Source organism: Protopterus annectens, chromosome 1.part1 (assembly GCF_019279795.1).
Source record: "Protopterus annectens isolate FY-2018-M chromosome 1.part1, PAN1.0, whole genome shotgun sequence".
NCBI lineage: Eukaryota > Metazoa > Chordata > Ceratodontiformes > Protopteridae > Protopterus > Protopterus annectens.
In genome coordinates, this window is record NC_056726.1 from 1,102,272,595 (window position 1) to 1,102,285,041 (window position 12,447).

A 12,447-nucleotide genomic window follows, 5' to 3' on the forward strand; every position below is an offset into this window, starting at 1 on the left:
TTATGTGGCTTACGCCGCCCCTTATGTTAGAAATACTGTGCCCATTAGTTTGTTGTGCCTCTGTCCAGTAGTGACACAGAGATGATTCCCGGGGTAAACCTACGATCTCCCATCCACCGGTCAAGATTTCTCTTGAACAGAGCCAGCAAGGTGCTCTGCCTCACATGGACCGGGATTTTATTCCACAGCATGGGGAGTCTCTGGGTGATTAATCTATCCCTCCAGCACGTCCTATTTATATCCGTGCTAAGGTTTAAGTCTCTTGCTCTAGTGGTTTTGGTGGATTTGGATTTTTTGAGGTGGAGCATGTCCATTAATTCCGGGTTGGTCATGGCCTTGTATGTCAGGCACAGGTCACCTCTGAGCAGATGGTATGCAACTGAATAGAGTTGGAGTTTCTTCAGTCTGGCAGCATATGACAGGTTTTGGAGTCCCTTTATCCTTTTGGTGAGGAACTTTTGGGGTCTCTCCAATTGCTGCAGGTGTCGGGTGAGATACATCCCGAATGGGGCATTGTACTCGATCATTGGTCTGATAAGTGAAGAGTACAGGGGAACAATGACCTCACTTGATCTGGATGTGAATCCCTTCATGATCAGGTGGGCAATGTAGAAGGTCTTTCAAACCACTTTAGCAACGTGAGCGTCAAACGAGAGGCCACTGTCAACCTGGGTCCCCAGGTCCCTGATAACCTCTTCTGTGCTTAGTGGGTTGCCACCTATATGGTAGCTTGGGGTTACCTTGTTTTTCCCGAAGGGTATGACTATACACTTTTTTGCGTTTAACTTCAGGGCATGGCTCTGGCACCAGCTATCAGTTTCCGTGAGACCCCTCTGAAGGATGTCTGTGTCCGATGTACTATCCACTATGGCACCCAGTTTGCAGTCATCCACAAACTTTGTCAGCCATAGTCCTCCTATGTTTGCCTGTACCTCTGAGAAGTAGATGCCGAACAATAGGGGGCCAAGGACTGAGCCCTGTGGGACTCCACTTGTAACCGGCTTGGAGTCTGACATGGCTCCAGCAACTCTAACCCTGTGGGTTCTGTCCTTTAGCCAGTTTGCAAGCCATCTTGTGACATATGGGTTTACATTTAAGCTGGTAAGTTTCTCTATAATACCCGAGTGGGGAATTGTGTCGAAAGCTTTTGCAAGGTCAAGGTAGGCTGTATGGACTGCCTTTCCCTCATCAATGGCCTTGGTGACTGTTTCGAAGAAGTCGACCAAGTTCAAAAGGCAAGATCTGCCCTTGACAAAGCCAAACTGGGTTGGGTCCAAGGTCTGCAAGTCCCTATGTCCTTGTTTATGAGTTCCATTATGATCCTCTCCATAGCTTTGCAGACCAGGCTTGTTAAGCTTATGGGGCGGTAATTACCAGGGTCTGTAGAGGCACCGCCTTTGTGGAGTGGGACCACAGTTGCCGTACGCCACTCCTTGGGCACATATCCTGTGGTGAGGCTAAGATTAAACAGCTGCCTTATGTGCGGGTTTAGTTCTTCATTGAGTTCATGTAGCACACAGCCGGGGACCCCATCCGGTCCCATTGATGCTGTGTTTTTAGCTTTAGAGAGAGCAGCTTTCACCTGCGCATTTGAGATGTATGGGAGGCTACTCTCAGTTGGGATAGTTATCTCTCCTTTTGGGGGGGAGAGGGGGTGAAGTTTGCGCTGAACCTGTCTGCCAGTATGTTGGCAATGTCTGTGGGTTCAGTGATTTTTGTATCATTTTGGACTAATTCTGAGCATATCTGGGAGTTTCCACCCAGGTTTCTGACATAGCTGAAGAAGGCCTTATGATTGTCTTTTGAATCTATGGCAATTTTTCTCTCAAAGTTGGCCTTGGATGATTTTATGAGGGATCGTAGTTTCTTGCTAGTGCTGATCAAAGATGCCTTCCCTTTTTGGGATTTTGCTCTATCATGTAATAGCTTTCTCCTCTTATTGTAAAGTTTGTTTATGGCTGGGGTCCACCAGACTGGACGTTTGCCCTTGGTGGAAAGAGTCTTGGTTTTATTTGGGATTGCCTGATCCATGCAGTCCTGAAGGTGTTCATAGAAGGCATTTGTAAGGGCTTCTGCAGCTTGGGTTGTGGTTTCCATTGGCTCGGGGGCCTTGAAGGATACCACACCTGTCTTGAGTAGTGTGAAGTTTGCTTTAGAGAAGTTCTTCACTGTGGTCTTTTTTGTTTGGGGTGGGGGCGGGATGTGGATTTCTAGTGAGATTAATTTATGATCTGATCTCACCAATGAGGGATATACTTCCGGTGTGGAGCACAGTGATTTTAACTACCCCACCATTAACTGGGAAAACTCGGGTTGGGAGGGTGGCTTAATGGTTAAGGTGTTTACTTTACAAACACAAGGTACATGGTTTGAGTCTCACAAGGGATAATTGGCTAGGCTTAAAATGTCTTGCAAGGGCAGTTAGTTTAGTACTAACCTATGAACTGCTCATGTACCAACTCTTTTGCTCAACGTTTTCTGGAATTCATAAATTCCAACACCTTGGATCAACTTATCCACACCCCCACCAGGGGTAGCAATATCCTAGACCTGGTCATTACTAACATGAGAGACTGGTGTTCCACACCAGAGGTCATTTCCTTTTTGGTTAAATCCAACCACAAGCTAATCACCCTAGACATCCATATCCCACCCCCACCCCCCATTAGGGAAATGACCGTAAAAAATTACTCCAAAGCTAACTTCACGCTTCTTAAGACAGAAGTGGCAAACTTCACGACACCCATGCAGATGGACAATAGAGGTACAACTACTGAATCGTACATAAATACACTTTATAAACACTTACACAAGTGCATGGATCTTGCTATCCCTAACAGAACCAAGATGCTAACCTCCAAAAAAAAGAAAGCCAATCTATTGGTCTTCTGCCATAAACAAACTCTACAACAGAAGAAAGAAACTGTTGCAAAAAAGAGTAAAATCCATTGATTGGAGGAACTCCCTAGTCAGCCTCAGTAAGAAGTTGAGATCTCTCATAAAATCCACCAAAGCTAGTTATAAAAACAAAATCGCCACTGACTCTAAAGATAACCACAAAGCATTCCATAGCTATGTCAAGAATCTCAATGGTAACACTGAGATCTGCTCTGAGTTACAACACAATGGCACTAAATATACAGACTGCAGAAGTGTGCGAACCAAATACTCCACAATAAAACCACTGGTATATTGATGCTGTAGAAAATGCTGGTACTCCACAAAGTAAAGCATGAATCCCTCTCCATTAATTCCCTTTTAAAATTGAGAGCTTTAAACAGATGATTATTTATATATTTATATATTTATTTATATATTCATTTATTGCTCTTTTAAAAAATTATGAAGTGGATGATCTTTTTTATATATTTTCTATATTTTTTATGTCTATTAACATGTATTTATTTAACATTTTGTCATTGACATCATAGCTGGTATTGCCCTTTTAAATTTTGTTACTTAGGGGGAGAGGCTACTATCATGTGAAGCACCAAGGGAGTCTTTAAAATGCGTTCTGTGTTTGATTTTAATTTGTCTGATGAAGTTCTTTTGTTGAAGATGAAAGTGCTTACCAGATTTCTATTGACTTACAATAAACTTTTTTGCCTTACTTTGTGGACTACCAGCATTTTCTACAGCATCACTATCCCAGCGGTTTTATTGTGGAGTGTTTGGTTCGCGCACGTCCGCAGTCTGGTCAGTAGTTTCTTTTTGCCTTTTGGTGCTTTTACTAAATATACAGAACCAACTGATATTGCCAACATCATGGCAGATAGGTTCAGTGCTCACTTTACCCACTCTCACCCCCTAAAGGGCCCATCTCTATACCGGAAGAATGCAAAGTTCCTGTAATCACGGCTGCACAGGTAAAAAGCTCACTCTCCAAAGCCAAGAACACAGCATCCATGGGACCTGACAACATCCCAGGCTGTGTTCTACATGAACTACAGAATGAACTGGCACCCCACCTAAGCACCATGTTCAATCATAGCCTCACCTCAGGCTTTGTGCCCATTGAATCCCACTCCACAAGGGGGAAGCCACGACAGACCCCAAGAACTATCACCCCATTAGCCTGACAAGCTTGGTCTGCATGGCCATGGAACGTATCATCATGGAACTCATAAACAAAAACATTGGTAATCTCGAAACTCTGGACCCCACACAGTTCAGGTTTGTAAAAGGCAGTTCATGTCTCCTAAATCTGATTTGAAGTAGTCACCAAAGCCATAGATGAGGGTAAGGTGGTTCACACAGCCTATCTAGATCTAGCCAAGGCATTCAACACCATCCCCCACTCTGGAATTATAGATAAACTCACTAAACTAGGTATAAATCCCTATGTCACAAGATGGGTTGCTAACTGGCGTACTGACAGAATCCACACTTTAAAATTAGCAGACTCCAAATCTGACTTCAGACCAGTGACAAGTGGAGTACCACAGGGTTCAGTCCTGGATCCTCTCTTGTTTGGTATCTACTTCTGTGAAGTACAGGCTAACACAAAAGGTCTTTGGCTAACTAAGTTTGCAGTTGACTGCAAACTAGGAGTCATAATCAAAGCTCCTAACGATGTGGACATCCTACAAAAGGGCCTCACTGAGACAGATGCCTGGTGTGAAAGCCATGGCCTCAAGCTCAATGCCAAAAAGTGCATTGTCATCCCCTTTGGTAAAAATTCTGTACTCATGAACTACCACATAGTTGGTAGTCTACTTAACACTGAAAGTGTGATAAGATACCTTGGGACACAGGTGGACAGTAGTCTCTCCTTTGATAATCACATCACCACAGTGGTCAGGAAATCCTTCTACATGGCACACCTCATCAAAAAAGGTTTCTCATCCAGAAAAAAAGAGTTCATTGTTGCCCTCTACTCATCACTCTTTAGACCCATTATAGAGTACAATGCCCCTTTTGGTATGTACCTCACAAGACAGCTACAACAACTGGAAAGGCTGAAGAAATACCTCACAAAGAGGATTACTGGCCTCAAACAGATGCCCTACACAAACCATCTGTAAAAACTCCAGCTTTACTCCATCGCATATCGCCTACTCAGAGGTGATTTCTGCCTAACATACAAAGCTATGTCAAACCCAGAGCTGTTGGACAGGCTCCACTTAAGGAAATCCCAATCCCTCCAATCAACATGCTTTAAGGACCTAAAGTTTGTCACCACAATAAACAGAACATGCTGGAGGGATAGATTATTGTCCCGTTAGACTTCCCATATCTATATGAAACAAAGCTCCTCATTAGCACTCTTCAAGAAAAATCTTGATGACTGGATGGGAAATAGGAAATTCACCCAGGGGATCACTTCTGTGACTCTGCTCGACACGGGCACAGGAAAATAATTTTCTTGGGTGGCGAAAGCCAGGGTACCTTTTGCCTAGGCTTATATAGGCCCTAGGGCCAATAGCCTAGTACCTACCTATGAACCTATGAACCTAAATCTTCCCTTCCCACACTCTATGGTGATCCCTGTTCTATGTTTCATACAGTTCAGTAACAGCACATCATATCTATATAACTTATGTATATCATGGAGCACCTTTACATACATACACATTGTTTATGCTTATAACACTTTATTCATTACCCTATTTCATGCATATGCATGCTTTCACAATAATGCTAAACATAAGTGAGTATGGAATAGCCAATTATAACCATTCAGAGTTCCGATCTTCGGAGTTTTGAGTTTTCGAACTATTCACTTTTTGGAGATTGCAGTCTGATATTTTCGTGTTTGAACTTATCACACTGTATATATATGTATACACACCCATATGAATATATACATATAAATTGCTAGCAAAGCTGAGTATAAACAAAAAGTAGCCACTAAATCCAAAAATAACTGCAAAGCTTCCTTTAAATATGCCATGAAGTTAAGAGCTAACATTGAACAGTGTTTTGAACTACTCCACAGTGATACTACACTCTCTGAACCTAAGAAAATAGCTAATATCCTCGCTAACAAATTTAGTGCAAATTTTACTCCTTTGACAGTTATAGCTATCCCGTAGGTTCCACAGATTAAAACTGTCTCAACCTTGGAACCTCATCAATATGGCATTATCAAAGGTAGGTCCTGCCTCTTCAATATCATTAATTATGTTAAAAATGTAAGTGAAGCAGCGGATAGCAGTCACGCAGTGTATACAGCATATTTAGACCTGGCCAAGCCTTTGACACAATTCCCCATGAAAGCATTATTCACAAACATGTAAATCTGCATACAAATCCTTACATTGTTCAATGGATGGCTAACTGGTTCTCTGACAAACCCATGAAGTTAGAGTAGCAGGGGCCACTTCTGAAACCAAAACTTTTATTGTTGGTGTACCACAGGGCTTAGGTTTAGGTCCTGTCTGATTTTGGCGTATATTCCTCAGACTGCGTAAAGTGAACTGAGCTTGCAAATGTCAAAAATAACTACAACTTATGCACAAATACAGTGGGTAGAGATAACACAAAAGTATGATAAAAAAATCTGCTTAAATGAGAAGCTAAAAATACTTTTGCAAAAATGCTTCTTTGGGTAGAACAGCCATAATATAAACAGCAAACTTTTAAGTTAAAAGCAATCAGTTGTTAGAATTACATCATCCTTTGCAAGGAAGATCATTCAAACATTTAAGAAGACATAACTTACTATAACTCAAATAGTACATATGGTCAAACAGCATTCCTTTCCTAAAATAGCAACTAGATTTTTGTATATAAATTAAAACAGTTAAGGACTTAAATTCACACAATATGTGCAGAAATATGTAAGTAAAAATTCCACTGATGACAATTAATGTCTATATTTACTTGTATTTAACACCAGATTATAGGTTCATAGGTTCATACTAGGCTATCTGCCCTAGGGCATTTATAAGCCTAGCCAGAGTGTGTTTGGCTTTCGCCACCCATTTTAAATTAATTTTGCTATGCCTTTTTTCGAGTTTAGTATACTGTGCCTCTGTCTAACAGTGACACAGAAGTGATACCCGGGGTAAACCTACGATCTCCCATCCACTTATCAAGATTTTTCTTGAAGAGAGTCAGTGAGGGACTCTGCCTAACCTGGACTGGGATTTTATTCCAGAGTGAAGCGAGCCTCCGGGTTATGAATCTGTCCCTCCAGCATGTCCTATTTATTTCAGTGCTGAGGTTCAAGTCTTAATGTTTTGCAACTTCATTTAGAACAGGAAACTTAGCACAAAGTCGACAGACCCATCTCTATTCTGCATTTTCTGTTTCCAATACACATTCAACATCTGTAAGACATTCAAAAATCAGTTAAAGAACAGTAAATTTGAAAGTATACTCTACATAGATGGTTAATTTCCAGCTTTCTGCTAATACTGGAGAGGTTGTGACCAACTCGCTCCTTCAACTTCTTACTAGTTTTGCTTACATAGTAAACATCCCAAGCTTGGCATAAGGCTAGATACACTAAATTTCACGTTTCAGTTAGGATAGGGTCTAAAATGAGCAATTTTCCTATTTAGAGGGTACACAAAGATCCTTTCTAAATAAATACACCTACAAAAAATGGAGATGTTACATGGATATCTACTACACTTCTGAGTGGTGTATCTGTCATATTCATATATATTCTGTTCTTTACAGTCTGTCTTTTGCTTAAGATTTTGTGCTCTTCTATACATAAAACTAGGTTTAAAATCTAGGAAATATACCAATTGTTTTTAAGAATATTATGAATCAACTGCATATGTCAATTGTAAGTAACGGCATACCTGAGTTTCTTCATATTTCTGTTAGATCTACAATTATTATTCTTATCTAAATTGTTGTCTACATTTTTATTGCCCCCCCCCCCCCATCAATTGGGCAGAATCTACTGCCTGTAAACTGTTTGATTCCAAGTATTTGTGTTTTTGTTCTTTTAGCATATTGATATTATGTCTTCTGGCTTGGAAATAATTAATAACATAGCCTAGTTGTTCATTCAACAAGCCATCATTTGTGTTTAGCCTAACGTGCCTCAACATCTGGCTCTTGTGAATATTAGAGAACATAAAAGGTGGATGCATGCTGTTTCTATGCAGGTAGCTGTTCTTTTTAACTTGTTTTTTATATACAGTTGTATCAGTACTGCCATTAGGCATTTTTATTAATTTAATATCCAAAAATTCTATTTTTCACAAGAAATTAAATGTCTTAAATTTCAAGAAGTGTGTGTTGAATTTGTAATATATTCTACAAATTAATCAAATTTTAATGCATTATCATTCCAAATATCAAAAATATCACCCGCAAAGTGCCTGTACATTAAAATATTGTGTGCAAACATATTGTTGGTAGAGGAGACATGTTCTTCTTTCCACATTGCCAAGATCATATTTGCAAGCAATAGGGTACCTTCCTGAACCATTTTAAGATTAGATAATTCCCTTTTTGTGCTAAATTAACATATATTGTTTAGTTACAGATTGGCTTTACCTATCCCATGATCAATAATTATATATTATCCCTAATAAGTATAACTGGGATCATACCGTAGATAATTTGAGGAGACCAATTCATGATACAGCATTAAGAAGCTGCTTCTGTCCAATATTATTATTACAGGGGGACGTCCTGGGGTAAAGCTTCTGTTTCCCATTCATTGAGCTAAGTTGTGCTTGAATATGGACAGGGGTGAACTTTGTTTTATGTGGATGGGGAGTCTGTTCCAGTGGATACGTATCTAACCTGATCAAGCTCAAGGGGTCAAAAACACCCACATACATACCCCATCTAATAATGTATAACAACTTAGAAATCACATGACAGTGTGAAAAGTGCAATTTACCCAAGCTCTGCTGTATAGTGATCTTGCTCAGACAAAAAAAGTGTGTGTGTGTGATCAGCCAATCTTTGATCAAATATGGTGTTCTTTTTTTTCACTTTTGTGAGCTGAACTGTCAATCGAAGTTGTCTATGTATCTCATATAAATACATGCATAAATACATGTATGAAGATATATATATAATCATATGGTTACGTATGCATATATATATTTTGCTTATTTTAGTACATACCCATGAAACCCCCTGCATCAGCACTCTTTCGTTGTATTGTCTACATCATGTCTGCGGTTTGAGAATGGGTGCTAAGAAATAGCTGTAGCAACATCAAATTACACATCATCTGTCCTCTTCATGGTGCAACAAACCCAAGGAATGCTGTTAAAAGCTGTCTACCAGGGTTACTTATAAATTAGTCTTCATATGTTTTACTATCTGTATGGGCAGGGCACACTTGTATCCAGTGTAGTATCTGCTGGAAAACTCTACCATCTGCTTCCTTTCTAATGAGCTCCTCAGCAATATGGGTCGTGTTAGTCATTTAGTTGTGAAATATGACTCAGTAAATTCTGTTATTTCTTGCAACATATTAGTTCCACTTACAGCTGTTAGTTGCTTGTTCTGAAAGACTTAAGTAATCTCTTATTTTTACAACAGTTTATATCTAATTAAATGCCTGCATAATGTCTCTAAAATAAGTGGATGCAGTTAAGGAAAAACAGCTTATAAATTGTTATGAATTTAAAACTGACAGTAGATGTTCTGCTTCATGTGTAAAATTTTGCATTTTTGTTCGGCTTCCTCTTAGTAGAGTACTCTTAATTTCCGATATTGTAACTTGCTGTAACATGGATTTTGTTTTAGAAATGAATAAAGTAAAAAGTTAAAACAATATAATTCCACATTTGGTATTAATTAATGCTCATTTTCAAAATGTGTGCTTTTTACAAAGTGAGCATGATTCCTTAACAAAAGTTCTGTTGATTCACACACCCTTTCATTCCATGAGAGTATCAGTTTTGCAACCACAATAACCACAAAAACACATTGCATAATGTGGGTGTTTGTGTTCACACTGCCGCATGTTGGTGTATGTCACAAGTGTTTGCATAAGTCTGTGTATGTATGCGTGTGTGTGTGTATGTGTGTACATTTGTATATGTGTATTTATCTGCATTATAAAAACATTGCCTTTGTTGCTACAGTTTAACTACATTAAAAGCTGCTTAGAGCTTTTTTAGAAGAAATATGAAATTGCAATGTAAGATATGGTTGGAACATGAAACTGCAGTGCAAGATATGGTTGGAACATGAAACTGCAGTGTAAGATATGGTTGGAACATGAAACCACAGTGTAAGATATGGTTGGAACATGAAACCGTAGTGTATGATATGGTTGGAACATGAAACTGCAGTGTAAGATATGGTAGAAACATGAAACCGCAGTGCAAGATATGGTTGGAATATGAAACTGCAGTGTAAGATATGGTTGGGACATGAAACTGCAGTGTAAGATATGGTTGGAACATGAAACCGCAGTGTAAGATATGGTTGGAACATGAAACCGCAGTGTCAGATATGGTTGGAACATGAAACCGCAGTGTAAGATATGGTTGGAACATGAAACCGCAGTGTCAGATATGGTTGGAACATGAAACCACAGTGTAAGATATGGTTGGAACATGAAACTGCAGTGTAAGATATGGTTGGAACATGAAACTGCAGTGTAAGATATGGTTGGAACATGAAACCGCAGTGCAAGATATGGTTGGAATATGAAACTGCAGTGTAAGATATGGTTGGAACATGAAACTGCAGTGTCAGATAAGGTTGGAACATGAAACCGCAGCATAAGATATGGTTGGAACATGAAACCGCAGTGTAAGATATGGTTGGAACATGAAACCGCAGTGTCAGATATGGTTAGAACATGAAACCGCAGTGTAAGATATGGTTGGAACATGAAACCGCAGTGTAAGATATGGTTGGAAAATGAAAACGCAGTGTCAGATATGGTTGGAACATGAAACCGCAGTGTAAGATATGGCTGGAACATGAAACCGCAGTGTCAGATATGGTTGGAACATGAAACCGTAGTGTAAGATATGGTTGGAACATGAAACCGCAGTGTAAGATATGGTTGGAACATGAAACTGCAGTGTAAGATATGGTTGGAACATGAAACCACAGTGTAAGATATGGTTAGAACATGAAACCGCAGTGTAAGATATGGTTGGAAAATGAAACCGCAGTGTCAGATATGGTTGGAACATGAAACCGAAGTGTAAGATATGGTTGGAACATGAAACCGCAGTGTCAGATATGGTTGGAACATGAAACTGCAGTGTAAGATATGGTTGGAACATGAAACTGCAGTGTAAGATATGGTTGGAACATGAAACCGCAGTGTAAGATATGGTTGGAACATGAAACTGCAGTGTAAGATATGGTTGGAACATGAAACCACAGTGTCAGATATGGTTGGAACAAGAAACTGCAGTGTAAGATATGGTTGGAACATGAAACCACAGTGTAAGATATGGTTGGAACACGAAACCGCAGTGTAAGATATGGTTGGAACATGAAACCGCATTGTAAGATATGGTTGGAACATAAAACCGCAGTGTAAGATATGGTTGGAAAATGAAACCGCAGTGTCAGATATGGTTGGAACATGAAACCGCAGTGTAAGATTTGGTTGGAACATGAAACCGCAGTGTCGGATATGGTTGGAACATGAAACTGCAGTATAAGATATGGTTGGAACATGAAACCGCAGTGTAAGTTATGGTTGGAACATGAAACCGCAGTGTAAGATATGGTTGGAACATGAAACTGCAGTGTAAGATATGGTTGGAACATAAAACTGCAGTGTCAGATATGGTTGGAACATGAAACTGCAGTGTCAGATATGGTTGGAACATGAAACTGCAGTGTAAGATATGGTTGGAACGTGAAACTGCAGTGTCAGATATGGTTGGAACATGAAACCGCAGTGTAAGATATGGTTGGAACATGAAACTGCAGTGTCAGATATGGTTGGAACATGAAACTGCAGTCTCAGATATGGTTGGATGCTGTTACTGCCATGTGACTGACAAGGCTGCTTCTTTTCTCACTTTGCCTTGTAGCTGCAACGCTGTCGCACATTATGATTGTTTCTCACTTTGCCTTGTAGCTGGGACACTGTCGCATGTTATGATCGGACCCACTGACTCTTCTTTTCTTTTTTCATTTTCTTCTTCCTTTTTTTGTAATATCAACATTCCACCTCCTTTCAGTTGTGGTAGAGGTGACATTCCTCAGCGGCCCCTGGTAGGGGATGCAGGTTATGCACTTGAGCCCTGGCTCATGACACCCATGAGAAACCCACAGAATCCCACTGAGCAAGGATGCAGAGGCCCATGCTCAAAGTAGGACTATTATACAATGTGCATACGGATTGCTTAAATGAAGATCCTAGTGTCTAGACACATCGGGAGGTGCACTGCAGTATGACCCAAGCACGTATGCCCCTATTACAGACTATGTCATGTTGCACCATATAATTCTCAAGAAGCAGCTTCAACAAGGAGAACAAAGGACAAGACGAGAAGAGGAGTTTGAAGGAGAATCACCAACTGCATGTGGTGCTGG